The 15,886-nt window shown below is 41.1% G+C and overlaps 1 protein-coding gene across 13 annotated transcripts in view; it reads right to left on the bottom strand.

Annotated features, from left to right (window-relative positions):
• PLEKHM3 (pleckstrin homology domain containing M3) overlaps positions 1-15,886 on the bottom strand; it is a 203,709-nt gene that overhangs the window by 169,178 nt on the left and 18,645 nt on the right. For 3 of the 13 annotated variants that reach the window (XM_068544574.1, XM_068544572.1, XM_068544577.1), the window contains exon 2: positions 7,008-7,131. The exons of the other annotated variants lie outside the window; for them this stretch is intronic. The gene's annotated coding sequence lies outside the window, so the exon portion shown is untranslated. The remainder of the gene's footprint in view (positions 1-7,007; positions 7,132-15,886) is intronic. 13 annotated transcript variants of the gene reach the window in all.

Genomic DNA, 15,886 nt, shown 5'->3' with positions numbered 1-15,886 from the left:
CTAAAGAGGGCCACAACAGTATCTCCTATCCCACGTGCTTTTTGGCAATGAGAACTTGCTACTTCCCCATCAAGAAGTGAGTTTACTTTTCCACTCCCATGAATCGGGGCAAAGCTTGTGATGTTTTGATCAGTAGAGTGTGGCAGAAATAATGCTGTGCCCATTGGGGGTTCAGCCTTTGATTGGCCTGGTGGCTTCCTCTTCCTGTCTCTTGGAGCTCTAAGCTGATTATATAGAAAGTCCAGGCTACTCTGCTGGAGGGAGAGGCCACATGCTAGAGCACAGAGGCACCAGACATGTGAGGGAAGAAGCCATCTTGAATAACAGCCCAGTTGAGCTCTCCAATGATTCCAGCCCCAGTCAGTATCATAAGAGATTCCCAAGTGAGAATTTTCCAGCTGAGTCCAGTTAGCCCAGAAACATGAGAGATAATAAATTGTTTTCAGACACTAAATTTCAGAGTAGTTTGCCACACAGCAAACAATAATCAGGACTTAACCACTTCCTTAGGGAAGCATTCTCTGGTGTCCCAGACTAGGTTAAATGTACTTGTTTAAGGACAGAGGGGCTTTGGTTCAGAAGGGCACCAGCACTTCTGTAAGCTATACACATCACATTTGTAATTACTAGTTTTGGTGTCAATATCCCCTTACGCAGCAACTCAATTTTGTTCACCATGGACCCCCTAAACACAGTTGCGGTTCAATAAATATTTGTTGAATAAATGAATGAATTATTTTTGAGTGGTTATCTTTAGAATCACGACATTGTTTTCTTTTCCCCCTTTTTCTTTTGTTGTTAGTACCTGACTTACATTCCTCTTACCACATAATGATTATCTCTAGCAATAAACAATAGAGGTACTGCTTTAACAACAGCCAAAAAAAATTACTCTTTAGTGTAATAAATAAATTAACAGACCAATGTGAGAGATCCAGCCCTTTGCCTGTATTTTCACAGTACGAATTAAATAGCTAAAAAGAATTTGAGAGTTGCAGTGATTTATTCATTCCATAAACATTTACTGAAGCAGCTACTGTGTTCTAGGCACTGGTGATACGACAGTGAACAAGACAGACATAAATCCTACCCTTGTGGAACTTACATTCTAGAGAGCACTTACTATTTAGACACTGCTCTAAATGCCTCCAATGTCTTACTCATCTGTTAAGGTGTGGTGAGAAGGCTGATGCACTCCTCCACACTCTAGCAATCCGATCCATCCCATCCCATCCCAAATCCCAACCCTCTATGAAGTCTTTCCTGAGACTCAATCCTTTCGGATCTCTCCCTTCCCCAAATATCTAAAGCATCACTAAACAAGTCAACTTTGCAGACTGTCTTTTTCCCTCAATTAGACTATAAGCTTCTCGAGGGCAAGTCCCATACCCATGTCTCTGTCACCCAACAAAGGCAGCAGGGTCTTCCTGCCTCTTGTCTTCCTCCTTCTAAAACAGCCTCCACATCGTTTCTCTTAACCCTTCAGAGTCTCCCCAGTAAAACAGGGCTCAGCAAACATTTTCTGTAAAGAACCAGTAATAAACAGTTTAGGCTTTGTGGGCCACACAGTCACTTTTGCAACTACTCAGGTCTACGACTGTAGTGGGGTAAATTGCCATAGACAACGTGGAAATGAATGGACATGTCTGTGTTCTGATAAAGCTTTATTTACAAAACAGGCAGATAACCAAAATATGGTATATCCATACAATGGAATATTATTCAGCCTTTGAGAGGAGAAATCCTGTCACATGCTACAACATGAATGAACCTCGAGGACATCATACTAAGTAAAATAAACCAGTTACAAAAAGAAATACTGCATGATTCAATGTATATTAAGAAGTCATATTCATGGAAATAAAAAGGTAGAATGGAGGTTACCAGGGCTGGAGGGGAGGAGGGAAAAGGGAGTTACTGTTTAATGGGTATAGAGTTTCAGATTTGCAAGATGAAAAGTTCTGGAGATCTGTTTCACAGCAACGTGAATATAAACACTACTGACCTTAAAATGATTAGATGGTAAATTGTATGTTTTTTACCACGACTTAAAACAAACAACCAAAAAACAAGCAGAGGGCCAGATTTTCCAGTGGGCTGTGGTTTGCCAATTCCTGGCCTAGAAGATCTAGTCCAGCCCCCTGAGGAGAGGAGGAAGAAGTCAGGAGTGACAACTTTGGGTCTCAGGAGGAAGAAAGGAATGGCAGCTCCATCAATTACCAGGAATGGGACTTCAGTAAGTCACTTCCTAATCTCAGTTTTTTCATTTGCAAAATCAGCAAGTTAATAATACCTCTCTCCTAAAATAGTTGAGAGAATTAAATAGGACAATGCATGGCATGGTTCCCAGCACACGGTATAGCACATGAATAACAACAGCCTAAAAGCCCTCACCTGATGGGTTCCATCACCTTTCCTCTATGACCTCATACTCTCCTTACCCCCTACCCTCCCTTCCACACCAGCTGCCCTGCCGGTTCTCCAACTTGCAGACATGTTTTCACCTCAGGGTCTTTGCATTAGTTCCCAATACCAACATGGTGAACTCTCTCTTTAAGTGACTGTTCATGTCACCTTCTCAATGAGGCCTCCCCTGAACACCCTATTTTAAATTATGACATGTGTCTCTGCCCTGGACTTCTGATCCCCTTTACTCTGTTTTTTATTTTTTTTTAATAACCTTTTAATTTTAGAACAGTTGTAGATTTAAAGAATTATTGCAAAGACAGTACAATGAGCTCCCATATACCCCACACACAGTTTCCTCTATGTAACATCTTGCATTAATGTGGTACATTTGTCACAATTAATGAACCAATATTGATACATTATTGTTAACTAAAGTTCATACTTTGTTCAGATTTCCTCAACTTCTCCCTAATATCCTTTTCCTGTTCAAGGATCCTATCCAGGATACCACATGGCATTTAGTTGTCACGTCTCTTTAGCGTTCTCTCGGCTGTGACGGTTTCTCAGACTTTACTTGTTTTTGATGACTTTGACAGTTTTGAGGAGTGCTGGTCAGGTATTTTATAGACTGTCTCTCAACTGGGATTTGTTTAATGTTTTCTCATGTTAAGACTAGGGCTGTATATTTGGGGGAGAAAAACTACAGAGGTAAAGTGCCATTCTCATCATATCATAACAAGAGTAGATACTATCAACATGATTTACTACTGCTCACGTTAACCTTGATCACCTGGCTGGACCCTTCTTCCTTATGCATCTACCATCTTCTAACAAACCACTCAATTTACTTATTATTTAATGTCTAGTGTTTCTCTCACCCCACTAAAGTATAAGCTCCTCGAGGGCAGGAATTGATGCTTATTTTGTTCACTAATGTATCCCAAGTACATAGAGAATGCCTGACACACACAAAAGGCACTAGATAGACACACGTGGAATGAATACATTGTTACTCCTTTGCATGACATTCATCGCCCTTCATGACCTATCCACTTCTCCAGTTTGTCGTTCCTAACCAACATTTTACTCCTCCATGTTTTGGCCCAAGCTGGGGAGCCTTCCGAATTGCTCAGGCTCTCGGAACACCCTGGGTTTGCCACAATGTACTGTAATGATGAACAATTTCTCTCCATCCCACTCTACACTCCAAGCTACTTGACAGCAGGCATGATGCCTTACTGACCCTCCTATATAATCTCTATGTCTTCATCTTTTGGGACTCCATTATCCAACCTTTCTCCTTTTGGAATTTATCTTTTCCCTAGGATGTATAGGCCTCAAATTCACTACAATACAAGGGTCTAATGCGAAGTTTAGTCTCCATAAATGAACACCCCTTACTAGCTTGCCTCATTTGGTTTTGAAATTAATTAATTAAAAAATAATAACAACATGGGCTTCCCTGGTGGCGCAGTGGTTAAGAATCTGCCTGCCAATGCAGGAGACATGGGTTCGATCCCTGGTCCGGGAAGATCCCACATGCCGCGGAGCAACTAAGCCTGTGCACCACAACTACTGAGCCTGCACTCTAGAGCCTGCGAGCCACAACTACTGAGCCTGTGTGCCGCAACTACTGAAGCCCGCGTGCCTAGAGCCCCTGCTCTGCAACAAGTGAAGCCACCGCAATGAGAAGCCCGCACGCAGCAATGAAGACCCAATGCAAAAAAAAAAAGACCCAATGCAGCCAAAAATAAATAAAATAAATAAATTTTAAAAATAATAATAATAATAACATATTCAGACAGGTCAAAATATGAACAGGACTTTCCTCTGACAAAGTGAACTGAGTGAAATCACCGTGTGGGTGCAGTGTGGTTTGCCTCCACACAAAAAGTGGAAATCAGGAGCTAATTAGAACTGTGTTCTAAATCTGGCTCAACCACACACGTGCTGGGCGGCCTCTGGCAAACCATTAAACCTCTGGGTACCTTACTCAGCTACCTGTATCCAACAACATTGCTAATATCAAATTGCTTCACATGTGGCTCATTCACCAGGTAGCTGTTCCAACATACCTTTAAAAAATGTAAACTGGGCTTCCCTGGTGGTGCAGTGGTTGAGAATCTGCCTGCCAATGCAGGGGACACGGGTTCGAGCCCTGGGCTGGGAAGATCCCACATGCCGCGGAGCAGCTGGGCCCGTGAGCCACAGCTACTGAGCCTGCGCGTCTGGAGCCTGTGCTCCGCAACAAGAGAGGCCGCGATAGTGAGAGGCCCGCGCACCTCGATGAAGAGTGGCCCCCGCTTGCCGCAACTAAAGAAAGCCCTCGCACAGAAACGAAGACCCAACACAGCCAAAAATAAATAAATAAATTTTAAAAAACCAACCAAACAATATTCCTTTAAAAACAAAACATGTAAACTGCTATATAATTATGGAGCCCTCCACTGGACCTCACCCATTCAAGAACCACCTGCTCCTGTCTTTCCCTGGAAAGATATGTCAGCCCAACAACAGCCAAGTCAGCAGTCAACTATTTATAACACCCTACTTTTCAGCCAAACTCAATGATCTACAGACACTTTATTTTATTTTTATAAAGAATACTCTTTCTGTAAAAAGGATTATTTCCCCAATGTAACAGATTGAGAAACGGAGGTCCATTTGTCAGTGTTGTCATAAAAGCTCAATCCAAAGAATCCCATGCATGCATCAAAATGTTAACAGGATGCAGAATCAGTGTATTACTGTTTCCTAACAAGGAAATCTGCTGTTTACATGCTCATTAGGCAAGGCTAATTAGCAGGATGAATACAGCAGTCCTTCCACACACAAGTAGAAGCAGATATGAGTAATAATACCAGCCTGGCCCACACAGAGATGCCACTTTCTCCCAAGCTGGGTGGTAAAATCGCTGACTTCCTCCCACTTGACTAAATGGCTCGTATTCAGAACGTAATGCGTGCTCAAGAGGGTGTCTAGCGCCATGTAGTTTTAGAAGCAGCTGGACTATGGAGAAAAATGCAATACCAAAGACACCTAGGATAAACAGTTTCTGCCAATTCATTTTCGAACATGAGAAGCAAGGGTGATTATAAGAACGGTCAGCACATGTGGCTCTCACACGGTCTTCACTTTGGTTAAGGCCACAGCTGACTGTAAATCTTCTGAGAGCTACATAATGTAAAGGCTCCACCGCAAGAGAATATGACCCTAGTAAGGATGCTTCTGGATTATCAGGCTACAGGAGGTTATGCTTTGTCATGGTGCTTTGTCATAAAGACACGTTGCAATGTAAGCATGTTGATGGCGCATCGGCAAGCCAAGAGCAGCAGATAAGGAAACGGTGCCTCTGTGGACCTCATAAGAAGAGTTCAGGGGTTCTTTCAGAGGAGAAAGACAGCTAGAAACACAAACGGAACCCCATCTTCATAGGCCTGAGGAACATTGAATGGCTACATTTATCTAAGTTTCAATAAATGAGAAGTGTATTGCCAGGCAACACCTACGGAACATACCATTTAGAAATACAATTTTATAGTGTTTTTCCCAGTTATGAAGGTAATAAACACATTAAAAACTCTGGAAAATACTGACAGATATGGACAAGAAAATAAAAATCAGTCATGATCTCAGAACTAAATAGTTAGGTGTGTTTTTATCTAATGTTTAATTGGAATCAGATTATATACAGTACACAGTTTGGGCACACTGTCTGTTTAAAGACCTGCTCAAAAAGCAAATACCAGTAATTGTTAACCGTGAAAAGAAAAAAGAAATGTCTCAGAGTGTGCTGTGCCCACCGATACCTTACAGCCTGGCACAAGGCCCCACCTGACTGAACTCCCTTCCACCCTATCCAGGAACCTCCCCTCTATACTGCCACTAGGGCACTGCAAAGCCCTGACCCGCCTCGAGCATGTCAACCGGCCCCTCCTCAAACCTTTCCTCCCCAGGTTTCATGGGCACCGCGCTCTGTTTTCCTCTCGTTTCTACCCTCTCCTTCTCTGTTCCATCTTCCTCCTTTCCTTCCTGGTCTGCTCATCAAATAGGGGCATCACCTCAGCTCTCTTCTCTGACTACAGCCGCACGTACTCCTCGGGTCAGTTTAGCCCCATAATTACCTCCATGCTCACACCTCCCAAATTTCCACCTTCAGTCTCCATGGGACTCTGGTCCCATGTCCCCAACTTTCTGTAGGACATTTTTATCTGGCTTACCATCTGGCAAAATGAAGCTCAACTTGTCTAAAGCCACACTCAGTTGTTCACTCAACAATTATTTGCTGACTGCTCACTATGGGTTGGGTGCTGTCTGAGGTACTGGGGAGACGGTAGCAAATAAAACCCTTCAATGCAGCTCCCACTGACAACAGGGCCCAACTCTCTAACCTGACACTCTAGGCCTTTCACAGTCTTGGACTAGCTTGCCTGTCCAACTTCCCGCTTCCCTTCCGTAAGACATTCTTTTCCTCCAAACTGGGAGGCTACTGCTCAAATTTTAGGCTTTCCCAACTCCAAATCCTTGCTTACAGTTACCTCTGAGGCACCGTCTCCCCACCTCTACCTACTGAAATTCTATCCACTCTTCAAGCTTACCTGCCGCCTCTTCCACAAGCTTTCTGTGATTCCTCACCCTAAAATGGTCAGCTCTTTCTTGAAATGTCCAGAGAATGGCTTTGGTACTGCCTCCACAACTTACACTGCATGCTGCCTGTTCCTTCTGAAATGATGATGATAATAATTATATTATCTTATATTATAATAATTATATTATTATACTATAATATATTATATTATAATAACTACCAAAAGCATATTTTGTGCCAGGTACATTGCTCAGTACTTTATATCTCTAAGCCTCATCATGTGTAAAGTGGGTACCATTATTCCCATTTTTACAGATGAGGAAACTGAGGCGAAATGATACCTAGTAACTTTCCTGAGGTCACACGCCTACCCTGCTGGACTTACAGCAACTTGGGCACAGCAATTCTACCCCATTTCATTTTTACAACCCTCACTGGGCCTAACACAATGGCTAGTACACAATGGGTGCTCAGTAAATATGGGCCGAATGAACGACTGCATAAAGAGTATGTTTTCAAAGTACTGACGTCTGTAAATATAAACACCACTCTGGTTTTCTGGCGAAAGTATATTTGAATTCATTATAAGCTCGTTTAAGTAAAATTTGGCATGCTTTCAAAAACGTTATGTTGACTTGAGCTTTTAAATTTTTTCTTGGTTAGAAAAAGCTTCCAAGCTATTGAAACCGGGTTTAAAAATAACATGGCAAAGGTCAGGTAGCAAAGACCTCACTCAGACCTTTTATAGAAATAAAAGCACCTATGCAGTGCTTGGGAATTACTTTGTGAACCACTCCAAATCCATAGCTTGGCTGGTCTAATTTTCCAGTGACTTAGAGCTCAAGCTCTTTTTAATACCAGAAAGGACATGTTCCCTTTGAAATACCCCCGGGCAATCAACCTAAAGCATTTTTCAGTCCATCTCTGCGCTTACTGTTTGCCACTTGCAAAAATCATTGAGACATTTGACGCCCCAAGATGTTTTCCCAGAAACCAACCTAAATATAAGTGTGGGGCTTCAAATCTCCAATTGCTCTGCTATTGAAGGCAGCAATGTTATTATGCCCCTGTGGCACCCACTGCGTTGGAAAGCCAAGACTTCTGATTGAGAAGCCCATTTTCACAAAACCACCAGCATTCCAAAATGTCCTGGTTTTAGAAGCAAAACAGACAGACACAAACTTCAGTTACTTAAGTGTCTAAAAATGCAGACTCAATGTTTTCCATTCCCCGTTACCTCCATGGCAGGAAACAGTGATTTAAAAACAAACAAAAGAGTCACTCAAATTATCTTCATCCTAGGACTGAGGTGAAGAAGTTGAAAAGTTCCATCATAAAAACCACGTGTGCTAGAGTCACCCTCCAACTGCAACAGGGAATAACTAGTACATGGAGGTGCCATCTAAACCAGCTGGCATGAGACCTCGTAATGGCCACCCCAAGGAGGTACATTGAGACCCAGCTATGCAAGATACCCGAAAAAGCTAAAGAAATAGCTTTTCAGATTAGCATCTTTAGATTTAAAGATGTCATCAGCTCATACAACTAATTGACTTTATTGAGAATAATCGTCTTCACATGCATGGTTTAGAGTATGGTTTATAAAGCACTTGATAAGCTTCTTGATAAAAATTTGTAGTAATCTCAACAGAGAGAGGTAAGTAAAGTAGCAGGATCATTTTAGAGATGATGAAATAGAGACCAAAATGACTCATCTATTGTCAGTCGAAGGCCCCATGGGGAAGAAAAAGAAGTTCCTAGAATCCCTGTCAAATTACTGAGTCCAAGTTCAATTACCTTTTAAACCACTTTAAATCACTCAGGGGCCCTGACGCTAGAAGGACCATAAACAAGGAGTAAGGTGAATTCAATCCATGAGCCACCCAGTTTTGAGGGTTTTTGATGGGACAGACGTGTGGCAATGGGAAGAACACACATTTCTGACACCAAGAAAGGGTTCCTGTCCCAGCACTGCCTTCTAAGCTGAATGACCTCCAGCAAGTCAGGTTGACTCAGGATGTCCTGGCCCTTCTTATCTGCAAAATGGAAATCCTTCCAATGTCTGTCTCCATCAATGCACCTCTCCACTAGAGAGCTGTAATGCACAAATGCAGATAATATATGTGAAATTTTTGTAAAATCTAAAACAATTACTATACCTATTAGAAGCTGGTTGATTTCTAACCACACAACCATTTATACTCAACAAGCGCTCACAGAGGATGGACCAAGTACCCAAACACTATGTTAGATGATGCTACGGACACAAAACACAGCTTCTGCCCTCAAAGAGCTTAATAGCTAGTGGGGAAACAGTACAAAACCAAGTATAAAAAGTGCCTTAACAGAAGTATACAAAAGGTGTTACGGGAACATAAATAAGAAGTCATTACTAATCAAGGGACAATAAAAAGTCTTAAGTGACAGAACACAATTGAATGACATAATAACATGTATACAGAGATGACTTCAGTTGAAAGAAACCAAAGACAAACAAATAAAACCAATCAGACCTGCTCTAAAAATGATGCTGCTTCTGGCATGAAGCTGTCAACCTACAGGAATCTCTCTAAAGGTCCCACCGAAGGCTGAGCTCAAAGTGAACTAACAAACAATCGCACAAATGGGAGGCACAAGTGCGGAGGGCTTCCTCACAAGCTGCCCAAGTCTATCCAACCCACAGAATCTATCCGACCCACAGAAACATCCCTGGCCAACAGAAGCATTTGCTGGGTGGCTGAGATGTCAGGAGAAATGAATCCTTGCCTCACTTCCTGTTGACTTTAATTCCTTAGGTCACCGCAGCTGATTACCAGAAGGGAGAATACTCACCACTTTCACCGTCAAAGCAACAACCAGCTTATGGGTTAGCACATATTCACAAAACTAGTTCCTCTGGGCATTTAGGGTGAACGTACATGAGAAGTAGTTAACTGATTTTTTTTTCTTTCCTGGCTACATTTGAACCTGCTAAAAAATGAGGCTGGGTCTTTGTTGAATGGCACCCAGAGAGTACCAGACCCATGATAAGGTCTAAGCAGAAGGTGACTCACTTCTTATTTGAAAGGACAGATGTACCCAGTGGTGATGGGCTGCACCCACGACCCCTCCCTCCCTTTTGGACTCAATCTGTGACAATGACCTTGACCTTGGTTGGGTACCGAGCAGCCTCTCACCAATTCCATCAGGAAACAAGCAAGGCTGCCAAAAGCAGACAAAACATTGTCTTTGACCCTCAAAGATTAGGACAAGGCAAGGTAAAATAAGAGGACTTGTCTTTGTTATTTTACTATGTACTACATGAAGGCCAGAAAACTCTCTGCCCATCATACAGGACAAAGGAAAAGTTTACAAAGTATGAAGAGGAAGAACAGTAAGAACTACATTTTCATCCACAAATCTGGGTTTAAATTTCTTTTATTGTGGACTATTATCATTGGTACTAAATGGATTTTTACAAAACAAGTCTGCAACGTGTAAACATTCTGAAGTTGAATTCCGGAGCTCTGATTGGTCTTATTTCTGTGACTGTTTTGATCTGACATTAGGATGATAGGCTTATGGTAGCTGGGACTCAAATAGTTGCCCAGCATCAGAGACAACTACTGTTATACTAAACCCTTCAAAAATGCCCTATAGAGGACTCCATCAACGTGGATGGACATATGTTAAATGTGGAATGGTGTATTTAATGAAACGTTTAAAAACAAAATAGAGTTCTTACAACTCCTACACCAAGACCAAGATTTAAGAGTCATCACTAACATTTATTGAGCACTTCCTAAGGTCATTATGTGAAGCCCTTTATCTTCATTATGTTGTTAAATCCGCACAACAACCTTATCGGAGAGCTGCTATTATTATTACCACTTTACAGATAAGGAAATTGAGATTTAAAGAAATGCAGTACTTTGTCCAAGGTAATATGGCCAGTAAGTGAGTGGAAACAAACCTCTAAAATGCACATACTGTCCTGTATAACAATTAACAGCAAACTAATTACCCTGAGATAATACAGCTAGAATTTTACATACAAGGTGCTTTGAATTTTAATGTCAAACTTCAGCAACTTTAATATTTATTTTTTAAATCTTTCTGTTTGTTAATCCCACAACTCAGAAAGTTAATTGCCAAATATCCAGGGAAATAGTTTATACTTAATTTACAAAAAAAAAAAAAATCACCTCTGTACTATTTCTGTGTCATTGTAAATTCTCTAAGGGAATAGTGGATGATAGGTGTCTGAACAAACAGAATAAAAGGCTGTTCTCTAACTAAATAGCTAACCTCAATTCTCTCAGTGACCTTGGACATATTGCTTGGAATGTCTGCAAGGGTATAATAACTGTGACTCCATTTAGGCCAAACAAGTGCTTTTGCAAATGTTTACATAGTCCTAATTGCCCAAACCTTTTACTAATGTTTCCAGAAGACATCATTTTTCATTTAGCCAATAAATAGAAACACTTGTAAAAATGTTTGCTTAAAAAAAAAAAAAACCTGCAAATAAGTGTTTCTGTCAAAAGAATTAAAAGGAATATTTTCAAATTAGATGTGACTACAGATAATTCAAACATGCTTTGACTATTAAGGCATGTCCAAATAAACTGCCTCCTTCTAAAACCAACTTAACTTTTTTGGGGGACAGCGGGTGGATAGGGGACAAATATCAATGTATATGGGATTCAAGCAAAATAACAAAGTTGACCCACAATCTTCAGTCTTGTTTCTTAAGTGTACTAAAATATGATATGCCTAAGTTTTATATGACCACACTACAGTGAAAATATAAACATCATATCTAACCTCTCAGTGAAGGGTAATTACTTTTGGACCACAAGATCTGGAATTAGAAGGCCTGAACTGCCCATGCACTACTACTAGATGTGTGATTCCAGGCAAGTCATTTGAACCTGAATTCTAGTTATTTCAATGCAGGTCAAATAAGGATCCCTGTCCTACCTTCTCCAAAGGTTGTTTTGGAATGTAAATCAAATGACATAACGTAGTGCTTTGTGAACTCAAAGGCAGGGTACAGGATGCCAACAGGGATCATCCGGGGTCATCCATATGGTACCAGGGAAAGGGTCACCACAGTCTCTTTGATCTCCTCCCATTATAAACCAACAAACTGGTGGAGAGAGTGGTGACAGCAATCAGTTTAGGAAGCTCTGAGATAAGGTTTTAATTAACTCAAGGGTTCCTCCTGCACTGTTCAGGCAAAATGAGTTGCTGCTGCACATCGGGCTTTCTGGTAGTCTCAGAGTGGAAGGATTCAGTAGTGCAAGATTCAGGGTGATTCAAAAGGAATGTCTCTTCTCAAAGAAGAAAAAACAAATAAGTAAAATACTCCCTTGTCTCTCAAGTTCCTGTACAGGTAGGATACTCTGTCCCTCCTCCTTTCCTCTTCCAAGTTTCTTAAAGAAATTTTTTTTTTTATGCTTTCTGACTCCACTTCTCACCCATTCATTCCTTCCTGCAGAAGCACTGATTCTGCCCCAGGTGAAACTGCACAGGCAGAGGTCACCAACACTTTCCTTTTGGCTAAACCCAGGAGGTTTTTCACTCCACATCTGACTGACCTCTCAGCAGGATCTGACCTACTCAACACCCACTCTTTGCATTGCTCTCATGAAAGCACTGATGTAGTCTCTTCCGGTATTTCTCCTTTATCTCTGGATGTTCCTTCTGGTCCCCTGTATGAGCCCCCTTCCTATGCCCACATCATAATGTAGGTGTTCCTCCGTTTTCCCCATAACCCTCTTATTTAGTTCCTCTTCCACCTGGGTGATCTTCTCCATCCCCATGGCTTTGGCAGCAGTCCATGTGACAGATGAGAAACATTATTATCCTGAGCTCTAGACCCACACGCAGCTGCCTTTCAGACATCCTCTAACTCCTAACATGCACAAAACCAAACTCCTCATCTTACCCTCAGCCTGCCCCTCCTCCTGGCATTCTCCATATAGTGAAGGATTTCATCATCCTTGACCCTGCTGGCTCCCTCCCCCACAAATCACTCCAAATCAGCAAGTCATGCTAATTCTACCGCTACGAGATCTGCCAAATTTATCCATTGCTCTCCTTCTTTACGGCCTTAGTTCAGACCCCACCATCCAGTTTCCTCCCTTCAGTCTTTCCCTCCACCAATCCATTCACCACACTGCAGTCAGAGAGGGCTTTCTAAAATTAAAACCCTGTTATCTTCTGGATAAATCATATACTCCTTAACATTGCCTATAAGAGCTCAAGTCCACTTACTTTCCTGGGCTTACCTCTTAAATCTCCATCGTCTCTACCCCGCACCCCAAAACACACAGGCACACAACTTGGCTAACTCTCGTTCAGCCTTCAGGTCTTTGCTGAGGTATCACTTCTTCCCTGACCTCCCACGTCCATTTTGAACATCCCTCTTGTGTGTTCACATAGCACACTGATTTCCTCAATTATAATGCTTTTCACTCTGCGTAAAAATAGCCTGCTTAGTTGTGTCTCCCCCACTAGACTGTAACCTTCATGAAGGCAAGGATTGTGCCTGTTTTCTTCAAGATTGTATTGCTGGTTCCAAGTACAAGAGGTATGTGCCATGGCACAAAATAAGTGCTCAATTCTTATTTGTTTAATTAACAAACCAATGAATCTCTGAGGGTGGAAGAGAAGTTGTTCTGGAAAAGTTCATGGGAAAAGATCAATTAGCTAATTTCCTGGAGCATGAAAACTGCTGGTTACATTTCCAATGTTTTCTAACCTATAATATATGTTCCTTGTTCTATGAAAATCTACATTTATAATCACATCTATAGACTACAAGGTAAAATGGACATTTAGCAATTTCCCAGTTAGATAAATGTCCACAAGTAAACTGGATAATGCAGAACAGGGCAGCTGCAGTTTGTACTGAATTATAAATTGGTTACACTAATCACGGTAACTAGACAAATAAATCTCTCCCATACTCATAAATGTGGCATAAAATCGGGGAATCCAATTTAAAACACATAACTCAAATTGACAGTTAAAGAGTGTATGGGGCTTCCCTGGTGGCGCAGTGGTTGAGAATCTGCCTGCCAATGCAGGGCACACGGGTTCGAGCCCTGGGCTGGGAAGATCCCACATGCCGCGGAGCAGCTAGGCCCGCGAGCCACAACTACTGAGCCTGCGCGTCTGGAGCCTGTGCTCCGCAACAAGAGAGACCGCGATAGTGAGAGGCCCGCGCACCGCGATGAAGAGTGTCCCCCGCTCGCCACAACTAGAGAAAGCCCTCGCACAGAAACGAAGACCCAACACAGACAAAAATAAATAAATAAATAAATAAATAAATTTATTAAAAAAAAAAAAAAGTGTATGAAAAACAACCAAATGTTAATGAAAATAGCATGCCTGACATCTCAATACAATGGCCTCTATATTTTGACTTCGGTTTTTGGTCATAATTCATGTTGCCATTAACATTAATTACCCTCATGGACCAAATAAACTTCATACCTTACTGTCAATGTGAAGGTGAACTATGTGGGCTTGTTATTGCTGTCTGGTAATACCTACAGTAGCCAATGAAACAGAGCAAACACAATGCACGGAATTTACTACTGGTGGTTATTCTTACCACACTCTCACTCATTACTCAATTCTCTGCATTAGCTTGCACCAGAAACTCCAAGCTAGCATACAGTTCCGCTACTTATGAACCATATATAAAATCCACCCTAAAAGAAAAAGGAAAAAGAAAAAAAGCAATTCCTTGCTAGATATCCCTCCACAGGGTTTCTTTTGAAGGGTTAACACTCCCCATGAAGAAAATCAGCATTTGGCTAACAGCCAGTGGAGCAATAGACACTTCCCATACTTTTCTACAGGTGTTGGAGGAGAGTGTAAAGTGAAAATAGAAAAGGGAGCTAGTAGGAAAAAAAGAAGGAGTAGCAGTGGTCTGGGGCTCCTGCAAACTGTCTAGAGATGGAGAATCCTAAAAATTCTGCCCAAATGGTCTAACCTTTTCAGGTTTCTATTAAAATCAGGTCTTCTGAAACCAGTAATTAAAGTAGTACCCCTCTACCTGCCTGTTTCTTAAATTTGTAAATGTATGACGTGACTTCAAGTATTATGGGAAGGCTGCACACATGATTAAACTGGAATAGAGTATATTAAGTATCTGATAAGTATTCAATAAATATTAGCTTTGGATGTTTTTTAATGCAGATGTTACCGGCCTACATCCAGTTTGGTTTTCCTAGTAATAACGTGCAGAGGGCTTTTTCTTTTTTTTTTGTTTTTTTGCTAATGGTCATATATCCATCACAGTTCTTTGTTTTCCACTTATATAATTAACCTGAGTCCATAGCCCAAAGCCTAAAATCCATCAATCTATGAGAAAACAAAGACAATGAAAGTTCAACCATGAGCTTCCTTTTTCTATCATTTCAGTATGATATTCAGCCATCCTTCCACCATAAAGCTTTCACTGATTACCCTTATCGAGAAATAAGTTACCCAACTTTATTTCAATTTTTCCAACCATATTTATCATATCCTATCTTCCAGTCTTTCTTTAAAACATCACTTCCTGCCATATATTAAGTCATTTATGGATTTTTATATTCTCCATTATTTGACTGGACAATGTCTTAGATTCATTGTATTCTCCACAACATAGAGTTTTAACAGCTTTTAAAATAATGTTTATTGACTATTATGGTTATAAACAATTACTATATACTTATTGTTAAACATTTTGAAAATACAGAAAGTATAAAAGGGAAAATAAACAATGCCTATTCATCCTCCAATGAGAAAAAAGCACTGCCCCATTTTGGCCCTTTCAGTCCCTTTCCTTATGTAGGTAGATCTTTCTGTTTTTTTAAACATAGTTGAGAGTTGACTGCATATACAGTT

Source organism: Eschrichtius robustus, chromosome 5 (genome assembly GCF_028021215.1).
Source record: "Eschrichtius robustus isolate mEscRob2 chromosome 5, mEscRob2.pri, whole genome shotgun sequence".
Classification (NCBI taxonomy): domain Eukaryota; kingdom Metazoa; phylum Chordata; class Mammalia; order Artiodactyla; family Eschrichtiidae; genus Eschrichtius; species Eschrichtius robustus.
The sequence above is the reverse complement of the archived record's forward strand: the minus strand, read 5'-3'. Positions and strand labels throughout refer to the sequence as shown.